The sequence below is a fragment of the Erigeron canadensis genome, chromosome 5 (genome assembly GCF_010389155.1).
Source record: "Erigeron canadensis isolate Cc75 chromosome 5, C_canadensis_v1, whole genome shotgun sequence".
Lineage (NCBI taxonomy): Eukaryota > Viridiplantae > Streptophyta > Magnoliopsida > Asterales > Asteraceae > Erigeron > Erigeron canadensis.
Genome location: NC_057765.1, coordinates 2,962,065 through 2,975,581, shown reverse-complemented (window position 1 = coordinate 2,975,581; position 13,517 = coordinate 2,962,065). Strand labels below are relative to the sequence as shown.

Genomic DNA, 13,517 nt, shown 5'->3' with positions numbered 1-13,517 from the left:
TATCAAAAATCTTCCTTAGGATATGTAATAGATATATATCTGCTGATGGAAGAGATTATTGCACATACTCCTCAGTTAAAGTAGATGGACGCTTTGTGGTCGGGTCAGCAGAAAGACGCAAGGGTTGTTGAGCAATAGTTTAATAAGCTCATCAACTTGCTCCGTCATAGTAGCTGAGAAAAGCATAGTCTGTCTACGTTTGGGACAAAGTCTCACCTAAAATAAGAACCAAAAAGATTGAGAAAAGAAATCCAAATTCTACAACATTGCCTATGAAGTTAGTGAGATGTTTATCAATTTATCATTTCTCGCCTCCTATGGATATAAATAAGCACGTTTTTAATATTTGCTATACATGTGAAAATCTTCTTAATACTCAGATTGACATTCTCTCAATATTTACTTTTAACCATTTTCCATGTATCAAAAAAGCCATTTCTTACTCCAAAGATCTGAATCACAGAGGACATGTTCAATATATTTGAAGCTGAAAACCATAATTGAACAAAACGGTCGGCGAGAGTTGAACTGCAACTTTGACCTTTTAAGTATTAAAAAATATAGGGTTTCTTTATTTCAAGGGTAAATTTTTGAAAGGTTTTTTACTGAAACTACCATTTCAAGTGACTTTGACCTTGTCAGAACTTTTAAAGTAGCCTTTTTTTTCGCTAACTCAAACAGACCCATTCATTTAAAGAAGAAACTTGAGGGGTATTGAATTACCAATTCTCGAATCTCAGCATCAAATCCAAGTTCAAGAAGACGATCGGCTTCATCAAGGATTAGAACTGCAAGATCATCCAAATCCACAGACATAGAATTGCGTAAATGATCTATCATACGTCCAGGAGTGGCCACCACTATATCTGGCAAGGATCTCAATGCTGCTTCTTGAGCCTGATATGTATTTCAGATTAAACAAACTAAAGCAAAATTAAACATAAATGGTAATAAAATATTATAAGCATTCACATTTTAAGGTTAAAATAGCAAGGTTTGATAAGTGGTTAACACTCGTCTCTCGGGACAGAGATCAAGGGTTCTATCCTCATGCCTTGCAAGATTGGAGGTCCTACTTATCTTACTTGAAAGCAGCCTCTCTACACCAATGGTAGGGGTATGTTGTCTACATCTTAACCTCCCCCATACACTGTCAAGGTATTGGGACCCAAAAACCATGGAAGACGGGATTGTGTGCTTACTTTTACATTTTGAAGGGTAATATGCAGTTTACTGTTGTTCCTATTCTAAATTATAGAAGTTATTCATTTGTTGCATACTAAGGTGGAATTTTGACATGGTTTGATATAAAGTGTCCTTTAACATCTTTCTGATATAAAAGGCAGATATGAACAATGATATTACATGTGCTTATTGAATATCAATAAATAATAAAAGCAGCGATTCATCATTCAAGTGAAACCTGTTACTGATCTCAGATGATGTGGGTTCGTTCTGAAAATATGAGACGGTTAACATACCTTTGTTGAAAGGCCACCAAGGACAAGGCAACATCTAATGTCAGTAATAAACTGTGAAAGTTTTCCAAATGCTATGAATCCTGCAAGTCAACACAGTTTTGTTAAAGTCAATTTCAATATCAAACAACCAAGTACAGATGTTTATACGGAATATGACTTGAATAACTATCATCCATAACGAAAGTAATGAGTAGCTTTAATGAAGACCTTATAAGCGCTACCCAAGTTTCCAAGTGTCTCACAAGCATTAGAAGTATTTAAAGATCTTCTGACACAAAACACATCGTGAAGTAGCAAAATACATGATACTTCTTGTCACATAACTTCTACCTATTACAAGTATTATAGCATAAATGGAAACATATGACTCAAAATTAAACTACAATGCACCAAATTTAGTGTAATATTATCCTAACTAAAACTTCCTCAGCTAAACTAACAGGATTTATCAGATTAAAAAACTGAAATACTTTTGAATATATAAGAATGAGAAATCTGAGAAAGACAACCAGTAGTTAAAAAGAAAAACAGTATACTTACTGAACAGCCAACTCTCTCGTGGGAGTAAGGATGAGGACCCTTATTGCAGGTCTATGTTTTGGACGAAACAGCAATCTCTCTAATGTTGGTAAGGCAAAGGCAGCTGTCTGCAAGTGCAAAGTTTGAACCAAAAAATAATCTTAGCTTCAATCAAAGATACATTGCTACACATAAAACTAAGTGGTTAGCTTATGTAGGCAATCTAAGAATTAGTCAAGCTATTCTCTCGACAAAATAAAGTTAGCAACTTCTATTTATATCAAAATTAAGTATTTTACTTTACAAATTAGCAGCACCAAGCTACCAATAATATGAACTGTTATTAGAAAGTAATGACTAGAAGTGGTAAAGTAGGCAGATTGGACAGGTTAAGTAGAAGTTAAAAAAGGTCCAGATCGGAAGAGGTGAATGGGTACAGGTTGAACCGAGAGTCTGAAACACCATTTACACAAAAAGTTGCACTTCTTTATATATAAGTAGTGTGTGATAAATATGATTACAACAATAAAACAAACTTAAAAAAAAAAAACAATGTCGAAAAATGCCATTAAAATGCAAGTCCAGTCAGCCCATTTGACCCATTTGATCTGTTCCCTATCTAGCTAAAATGTCTGACTATCCATTTGGCCCATTAATGATAAAACATCATCCAAATTTGACCCATTCATAAGAGAATGGGTAAAAATGCCACCTCAATAATGACATAGCTGTAACATACCTTACCAGACCCGTAATTGCGCTACCACATATGTCACGCCCAGTAAGCGCCATGGTATACATGCTGCCTATTATTGTAAACACTTGGGTTATGAAAATGAGTCAAGAATGTAACACGATTTTAGTAGTAGTAGATGATAATAACCTGAATTGGTGTTGGCTTGGTATATCCTAAGGCTTCACATGCTCGAAGCAATGGCCTAGAAAGGTGAAGATCATAAAGGAATTTGCGTGAAAGGATACACCATCCGCCTTTGTAAAAAAATGATTTACTATCTCCACCAGCTGCTGTAGTAGGAACCTCATCGTCTTCTTCAGGTTGAAAGTCTTCCTATAATTTGCAGTAAATTATTCAATATTGTGCCTTCTATACTCCTTATACAATACTAATACTCTTTCACAAGAGATCTATAACAAAATACTTGAATGAAATATCATGATTTCATGACTAAGCAACACAGACCTCCAAATCTAATAACTACATCATTCCATATTCATAATCTATTAAATATGTTTACAAGATAAAATAGCACTACAGTACTTAGCTAGGTATGCAAAAGAGGCCCATACTTACAAAGTCTAATATTCATCAGTAGATATTGTTTCAATCAGCATTCGTAAAGCATTCCAAAATATTAAATAGTAAAGTTCGTACCCAGATCATTCTCCTACCAGTCACGAGTGACATACCAGATCACGAAGCGGGAACTGAGAAACTAGCGTAATATTACTCATTTTCAATATTCTGTATATAAAAATCGCTGAACCACAAAGGTTTCACCTTTCTAACATTCTGATAAAAATTACACAAGTCTTTCATCCTACTTGTTAAGTTCTACTAAGTCTGAGCTAGTTTTCGCATTTTCATACAACTTTGCATATACATATATAACATATATATATATATACATATATACAAAACACTAGTATATGTATACCTGCCGGTCAGGTTCGGAATCAGACGAACCGTCATCAACGACCTCTTCATTCTCCTTATCCGGCACTATATCATCCACGGCACGACTTCGAAACTTCGAAATCTTTTCATCAATGGAAGTTGTGCTCCTGCGAGCGTGTTCTTCTGCAACTGATTCCGTGTAAGAAGAAAAATCCCACGGAGACTGTGTCTTCTTTTGAAGCCTCCCTTTCTCAACTTCTTCTACATCGCTGTTTTCGTCGTCTCCGCCGCCGTTATCGATATCTTCGTAGTCGATTTCTTCGTCGCTTGGAGGTTCGAATTCGAAGTCTAAATCCATTATTGTTTAGGTCTGGATTTTGAAACAATTAATTAATGTGTATGTATATATCATATATGTGATATGAAAAAGGGTTTAAGGAGAAAGAGGTTTTATTTGCATTAGGGTTTCGGTTTCTAGTTTTCTACCACTAGCAAAACAAAAAATCAACTATGGTTTTAACTTTCTAAGAAAATGTAAAAGTAAAAATGATAGTTTACTATTTTTTTTTTTCCAAAAATTTGGTAGCCTACATCTGACAAAGCTCACTATATATGAAAACTAGCTAATTAACCTGGGTTCAACCCGGACGTTTATATAAAAGTTACGCAAAATACGTTTATTAAAAGCATAAAATATTATATGTGTCGTGGCTATACGGGAATTTGATATGAAAGCAGTGAATCAAAATTAATTTCATATAAAAATAGCCATGTGAATAAGTTTCAATATTAGATATCAAAACTTCAATTCCATGAAAATGTTTTATCTATTATCATGAATCCTAAAACAATTACAGTGTAAAAATATCTGCATTTTTGTGTCAAGTTCGCAATGTTGCTAAATTGAAAGAAAACATTTAATAAACTAATATATGATATATCAACCTCCTAGCTGCATCTTTTTTATACACCAACCAAATAGTCCTTTCTCATTTTTTCACTTGCATCCTTTCTCATTCTTTCACTTTCTAACACACCATTCGTAATGGGGTCCATGTTCATGGTTCCTGTTGAGAGAACCACCATGTCAGAAGAGATTTATTTTGAAAGAGCACTCTTTTCACAACAAAATAAAGATTACATGTAATATTAATGGTAGAGGCAATATATATCTTGTTTTATAAAATCAATGTTTACCAGTAGCGTGATGTGCTACTGCAGGGCAACTTCAAGAAGCCGGAAAGCCTCTAGATATATTTTCTTAATCCATTTGGAGAATCGAATCCGAGCATGGGAATCACTTTCCCGTATCATGTCAGCCTGACATGACCACCCTAACCCATCTAATTTGAATACATGAAAGTCATGGAATACCTTGGTTATATCGGAAGCTTTGGTTACACCATGCATCCCAGGAAAAACAGGAATTCTTGTACATTCATTTTTAAAAGTCAACTGAGAAGTAACATGTTTAGGACACAAATTAATAATGATCAATACCCACCAAAAGAGACTTCCTTTTTAACGCTGTATTTGGAAAAACGCCAAGATCAACTACTCCAAAAAGATAGATATTTGCTCAAGAAGCTGTTACACGAAAAAGATACAATCATATTGATATATACTTGTCCATTGTGTCACTAATGAATAATGATCAAAGTCATGTACTTACCTAGTGGAGAGTTCAGGGAGAACTCCTTGGTACGTATGTAGGTAGATGCAAATGAAGTTCAGAATCCACCTGTAAAGAGTAGCCTAAATAAGCTGAAGAGTTCACATCCTCTGAGTACATCCTCTGAGTTTGACCAATCCTCGCACTCATAGGCCGGTATATAACAGTGATCTTTTCAACAAAAATAAAAGTCAGTTCAAAAATGAAAGCTACCGAGCACAATAAATAAAATTCCAACACATTTCAAGTTCATATTGAAGTTTACCTCAACACTGTCACCGAGTTTACTAGAATCGACTAATTAATTGTATGAGCTTATACTCTCATCTCATCAAGCGTCTCCTGAAATCATACAATTGGTTATCGGCAATCATGTTATAGTAAAATCAGCTTATTACATATACAATCTCAGTAGCAAACAAATGTTGCTTACGACATATCCATTGAGAGCTAAAAGTGTAGTATATTTAATCAAATAAATCAACATTATTGAGTTAGATGCATACATCGTACATGATAATAAACACTTCATAAGACAAGACAAAGAGGGTAGCAAGTTTTCTTATGGACCTTATACTTAATGTGTCAACACCTTCAAATGCATAAAATTGGTGTTAAGTGTTACTGAAGGCGGAAATCTTTTGTGCTTGACTATATATTTTTAATAGTATTAGCGTCTAGTGTCATTGTATTGTTTAGCTCGCAGTTTTGTTTACCCTACGGCACAAAAGTGGAAGACATGAATTCAGTTGATATCTTCAAACAAATCTTGTAGGAATAGTCTGACAAAAGTTACAAAGAAAGAATGCGAATGATTTAGGTTTCAATTGCTTTACATTCAAAATAAGTGAAATGAGAAATGACTAACACTAACCACAAGTGGTTTCCGTTCAACTTGTATGTTGCTTATACACAAATAGAAAGTATGCCCTCAGTAGTGGAAATAAGTTGTTTTAACCATAATGTGATAAGTAAGATCAATTTGAATTGTTACATAGACTACATATGATCGGATACATTATACGACCATATAAGGTTATCTAATATTGTTGCAGTCCACCTAGCAAGATTTTTGTGTCATTCACATTAAAAATATGGGTAGCCAAATCAGATGGTAAACACAAGTTAAACACAATAATTTGACGTGGTTGCAATTAATAAAGCCTTTGACAATACACTTATCCAACAAAACTCCATGTCGTTAATCCCAAGCAACCCAAATATCTCATCCAACAAAACCACCACAGAGAATAGTACTAAAATTGCATTTATAAAAAAAAAAATACGTTTGACGGGAGGCGAGCTTGGAACAGATAATCAACAAAAATTAGTTAGAAATAAGATAAGAACAAAGAATAGATCTAAATTTGCATTTATATAAAAAAATAACTATAAGCCAAAAGAAAAACAAATCATAATCCTAATTTGAAACTTTCGATACCTATTTTTCCGGGGAAAATTCCGTGCAAATTCCGTCCGGCCAAGAGCAAAAAACATCTTCAAATTGAAACCCTAAATATGAGAAAGGTGAAGAAATAGTAAAGTCGTGAAGAAGAAACATCCCTGAAAAAAAAACATTGAATTATTTTCCAATATCCTTTTGTTTAAAGCCTCCGTGTAAATTTTGTTAAGTTAAATTAAGGGGGAGTTTTTTTTTTAAAGAAAGGGGGAGGTTGCCACTTGGCAACTTTTTAAAACATTTTAGATGCAAGGAACCTTGCTTTATTAAGGATAGAGATTTTCTTTAATACTTTCGAATTAAAATCGATAATTAATATTATTATTGATTTTTACTTTAATTTTTGTTTAACATTCTCCATTCAATATTATATTTAATACGCAATCATTTGATTTTATTTAATAGCGAGGTAGTAGATGGTAAATAATATTTAGTATTCGAGACATCACAATAACATCCAATTGAGCAGTATACGTAGCTTGAATCACGCATAATAATTACTTTTCATATTGTTTACCCAACTTCTATCCAACTCATACGAACAACTTTACAACGTTTTAAAATTTCTGACACGTTTTATTCGGAAGTACCTTATTTGATTTATGCCTTAAAATCAAAGTATCAGAACCAGTTGGCTATAAAAGATACTGATACTTTGTCTGAATTAAATAAAAAAAAACTGTAAACCACTCATTTTTGATCCTTTGTTTGTCCTAAAACATCAACATGTTTATTCATTACATACTTTCAGTTCGATGAGAGCTTGAAATTGATGTTAAAAAGGTTTCTTACCCGGTTGAGCGAGCCATGACTCTGTTTCTTTAATTGAGACTTGTTATTTATACATATCTTAACAGAGAAAGAGTTATTTAAGAACTCAAATAAAAAAGAACGCGAAAACAATTATGGACCACATATTTTCCATACCTTTCTCTCTATTAAATTAAATAAGAAAACTCATCCAAATCATTCAAAATGATTTATCTCACAAACCGTAAATCGTTAGATAAAAAAAAAGTATGAGTAGTCTTAAAAATTTGTCCTCTTTCATTAGAGATGCAATTGGATATACTTTTGACGACTTTTTAGTTTCGTTTTCTTTTTGATAGTTACACATAACCTGAGAATACATGTGTAGGTTGAACGAAAATTGTGATTCGAAACGGGCTTCACCTTTAAGGATATTCATAAAGGGTAGCTGGTATGGGTGATAGGACATTGAGGGTGATAGGTCGTACCTGCGTTTGCGTGGCTACAAATGGGGTTTTGGGAATCTTGACTCTAAAGCACGGCAGAATTATATTTGACAGAAGGGTTATTAGTTGTTTAATTAATTATATAGTGATAATAGTTCAATAAAGTCAAAGTTGTCAGGAACTTGTTTGAAAAGGCTTTGACAAAGCTTGTACAAATTGCAGTCATGGGCCCACGAATACTTATCTAACCATTTACTATATAGGAGAAAGAATATATAAACGGACTTTTTTAAAAATTATGGGCTCCCAAAAATATCGGGCCCTGCTCGCTAGCACCCTCTGCATACCTCAAAGGCCGACCCTGGACATTAGGTTAGTAGTTTAATGGTTTAGGTTTAGTGTGTAAGACTTTTGTCTTTCAAGTATGAGATGTGTGGTCATTCAAGAGATCTTTAAGATCATTTTAGTGTAACTCAAAATTTGTCATGGCCTTGTGGCCGATCCAAAAAGTTAAAAGAAAGAAGAAAGTCATGACATTATATTCTTGTTTAATGACTAGTTTGCAAAGTATACAAATTATCACATTAGTCAATTGTTTCTAATTGTGTTATATTATGAAATATTTACTTAACAAATAATTACCTCGCCATGACTTTTTCGAATCATGGTAGTCTTTCAATTTTTTCTCAATATGATCCACAATCCATGTTTTACTAATAAACATCGATCCCCACGGATAAAGATCAAAATGATTAAGCATGACAACATCGATCCGATATGTAAAAACACAGAGGTGGGGACATGTATAAAAAAAGGATCATACCTCAAATAAAATAAATAAGTGGGAATGCGAACGATTGTGAAGGCCTGTAATATAGAAGATAAAAAAAAATGCAAACTTCATATAAAATTGAAATATTATATAGCAATATGTTAACAAAGATAGAAAACACAACATATAAAACAAAACACACCTTTTGTTTAGAAAATCCAAGAGAAGAAGCGGACTGGAGAATGTATAGTAGTAGATATATAACGGCGGTGCTTTTTTGTGGCCGTGTAAATCAATTTTAAGAGGATATATTAACAATAAAAAGTGACACGGATCAACTTTTAGATGAAAAATCATGATAATCATGCACAATTGCACATGGTTAGCTAGGTGAACCAAATTTTTATATAGTGTATATTGAATTGAATTAATAAATGATTTGATAATATTCGTACAAAATATCTTTGCCAAAATAAAATTAAGTGTAAAGGATCTAGGTTATTTTATACGGTTTTTATTTCGATCTGAGATTTTCTAAAAATATTTTTGTATGGCTATCTAACTTTATTACTATGAGGTATGCTACAGCGACTAACGTTTTACTAACAAAAATTTTACAAACCAACGTGGACTATGATGTGGCAAGACACATCCTCTAGCATTACTCAACCATGGTTTGAAAAAATTGTACATAACTGCTATAAGTCAACCTTTCCTATCTTCTATATACCTCTATCTCATCTAAAAAACACAGATCCACAAAATCATCCTCTGTAAACAAAGAATTAGCGTTTGGGTATTTATATTTCCCAGGATTGCTTAATTTTTCGGGACAGTCATTTTTCCATTTAGGTTCTTCATTTGGGTTCAAAATTGTTGTGTTTCTCTCGTTAGTTCTATCCTCCATTGTTGTTTTTTGAAGTTTTCAAGAGATTTAACTCGTCATTTAACGGCTGGAATAATAGAACTCATTCAAGATTTGTGATACTGTTTATCGATTTCTTGCATCTTGTTACAATTTCTTTCAAAGCGGTACAATCTCTTTATTATGTACCTGTGATTTTGTTATAAATTTGATAAAGATGATGCTTATAGATGCTTATATGTTCGTAATTGCTCTTTTTTATTTGAATGTTGAATCGGAGTTGAAAATCAGTTTGTGTAATTGTTAGTATAACATTTCATTTGTAATAGTGTTTGGCTGGATGCATTAGATAATTAGCTTGATTCTTCTTGTAGAACAAAATGCACACAAACTGTTTGACTAAAAGCCACAGTGAAAAACTAATTGTTGATTGATAACCGTGCTTGCTAGCATGATTGTGGTATGATGTGACTAATTTATACCCATTACCCACATCATTATTGGCCATTTATTTATATGTTTAAGTCTACTTTGTGTGCATTTGGCGCGTTTATGGTGTTTGTTAGTAGTTTTAGGCGCTTAGCAGGTTACGTAGTCATTTGGCTCACATTTGGAAGACTATTGGCTAATACAATAATTCATGAAGTCGAGAGTTGATTTATGCAAAAGAAATGATGGAAGTGGAGAGTTGAAAGTTGAAAACGAAGTTGTCGAAGTCTATGTGTCCACTGCGACGCAGTGGAGATGCACATTTGCTCACTGCGCCGCAGTGGTTATTCATGCACGAGTGACTTTTTGTCCAGTGAGTTTTGGCTGCGCAGCAGTGGTCGTAATCGAGGATCACTGCGCCGCAGTGATCAAGCAAGTCAACAGAGACAAGTCGTAGGGCACGACTGCGCCGCAGTGGTCGGAGTGTATGAGCCCTCTGCGCCGCAGTCACCCATTTTGCACGCGAAGATTTGGCAGAGATATTTGGCTGCGACGCAGTGGAGGCCATCACATGACCACTGCGCCGCAGTGGGAGGCTGGTCAACAAAAGTCAACGGCCGACTTAAAGCCTTATTTTTCAAAGGGTATAAATATAAACCCTAGGCACGAATTTCAAGGCATTAAAACTTTTTCTAGGAGCTGCTCTATCAGGATTCTTTCTTCTCCAATCTAAGTGTTTCACTTAGGCGGACTCATCAAAGATATTACGGGCACCCATCTAGATCGTATCTACATTACTGTCTTGCAATTTATTTTCTTCAAACAATTGGTACTTCATGTTTCTTTTCCATTTCTTTGATTATTGTGAATTGATCATGAGCGGCTAACTGTTTAATCATCCACCTTGATGAAACTAGACAGATGATGTGATTGCTATAATTTAATTCAAAAGGATTTATTTAATTATCATTGTTCCGTGATCTTGATGGTTTTAATTCTTTTCATTTAATTAAAATCGATATTGGTTGCATATGATTCTTCGTTGGTGGTACCAGTCGAATGTGTATGTGATTTTAAAACGGTTACTTGTCTATAAGTAATTATCACTAGTTCATGGTATGATAGTGAATATCATTTTAAGAAAAGATTAAATTTGTCAACGTGATTGATATCGGTTGGTGGTACCACGTTATTGTCACATAGGTTTAATTGATAATTTGATAAGTAGATAAAAACTGATTGTTAGGAGAATTGTCTTGGTCTTGGTGGTACCGGCTTGGGTAATTCAACTAGTAGTTAGGTGATTTGATAAATTATTCATGGATGGTGGTACCACGTGAATAGTTTAATCTTGTCACGACTACCTTTCAAACTCTTAAGAATTTGTTCCTCATCAAATGCAATCACATTTGAAGTCAAGGGAAGTCAAGGTGGATGACTTTTAATTATTTCGTCTGAATCTTTCTTTAATTTTATGCAATCAATTGGCAAATCAATTTGTTTAATTGTAAAAGGGAATTTCGAGCAACACCTGTTTTCCAAACCATTTAACAAGCAACTAATCATTTTACAGTCCCTGAGAACGAACTCAGACTTATCTCTTTGCTATATTACAAACGATCGGGTCCACTGCCCGTGAGTGCGTAGAAGTTAGTTCTTTGGTAGTTTTAGTTTACAAATATTAAAGCTCGATTTTGCACATCATGGTACTCATTTGTTGATTGATAAACGGGAACTTCTTATGTCCTGGCACGTCCTTCAGTACGTATACGAGTGCAGAGCATAAAGATTTGATAAGAGCCAGCCACCAATGTTGTGATTGCCGATGTTGGAAAGGGTTATGCTGCTGCCATATGGTGATGTGAAGGATAGTGCTGAACACAAAGTTTATCAAGACTATTATCAGATAGCCATTTCTATTGTATATATACTGAAATTAGTTCTTAGTCTACAAAGATTCATGTACATGTGAGTTTACGTTTTTGTGAGACCATTTTAGTCTCGTTATATGTATATAAGTTTTATTTTTCTCAACCAATGGGTAGCATTTCTGGTTGGCTCAAACATTAGAAGCCATGTATACATTTCAAAGCTTTCTGGGAAGCATTGCAACCAAATCAATTACATATAAGAGTTGTAAATAAAAGTAAAGCATGACAGTAAAAAAAAATATCAATACTATGAAACATCACTAGTTTAATAATCAAACAAAAACAAATTCTTCACACACAATATGTCCCCATTTTTACTCAGATAATACTCCAATTTCTAAAACAAACCAAACAAATGCACCAAATAATGAAATACACATATAAAAATGTACTGGACATTAAAAAGTATCCAAACGGGCTATGGAAAACTAATTGTCTTATTTGGAGGGCTGGTCGTTGTATTTGAAGGATTCAATGATGCATCAGGAAGACTAACTTGTGATGATTTCTGCACTTGAAATCCTACATATTGCAACTGTGGAGAAACTTGGCTAACATGCCTCCAGTTTGCACATGAAACTGATGATGTTGCATAGGATAACTTGGAAGAAATCCACCATAGTGAGGCTGGAAATTAGCGTACCCGCTATGACTTGTATCGCCCGTAGCAGGGTACACGTCCTCATTCTGATTTTCTACAAGAAAAACCATACACCTTAAATACTTGAAACGACTATTGATTAAATATCAAACATAGTGATCAGAGAACTTTTTAACTGAAATATAAGTGTAACATGATTACCGTTTTTTCCTTCATTGTACGCTTTTTCTTTGGTAAATCATTATCAACTTCACAGCCAATTTCTCCATCTTCAGCTTCAGTCAATTTTTGAAATCACAATAAGCCATAATCATACAGTTACTCTTATAAAACGTGAAATGTATATAATTTAATAACATACCTTCTTCTTTTTCGGCATTTTTGTAATAATTTCTTCAACCTTGGACTTGAGTCTCTTACTCAAAGGACGACCTTTTAAGTGCCATTTATTTATAAATTAAAGTAGTTTATAAATAGAAAAAGTATACAGCTAGTTAGAAGGGAAAATAGTTATCACCTATGACGTGCATCAGGAAATACATTTTGTATTGCGTTCTTCATAGCTTGGTCTTGATCTGTGATAATGGCTTGAGGAGGTCGTCCATACATAAACGCAAGCGATGACCGGAATAGCCATGTGAATGTCTCATTATCTTCATTTGAAATCAACCCGCAACCAAGCAATATTGATTGTCCATGATGATTGACTCCTACAAACGGAGCCATTGGCATCTCATACTCATTTGTAAGGTATGTAGTATCAAATGTGACTACATCTCCAAATTCCTAATAAGCTGCCCTACACCTCGCATCAGCCCAAAACAAACTCTTTAGTCGATTTTCGTCATATAAATCCCATGTGTAAAAAAAATCACGATCTGATGATTGAACCTTCGTGAAATAACTTTGAATTGCTTCAGCATCACCTGCTCCAAACTTCAACCGTTTCACTTTAT

The 13,517-nt window shown here is 34.0% G+C and overlaps 1 pseudogene; it reads right to left on the bottom strand.

Moving 5' to 3' along the window:
* Positions 1-55: 55 nt before the first annotated feature.
* LOC122599551 lies at positions 56-4,032 on the bottom strand (annotated as a pseudogene).
* Between the last annotated feature and the right edge of the window lie 9,485 nt (positions 4,033-13,517).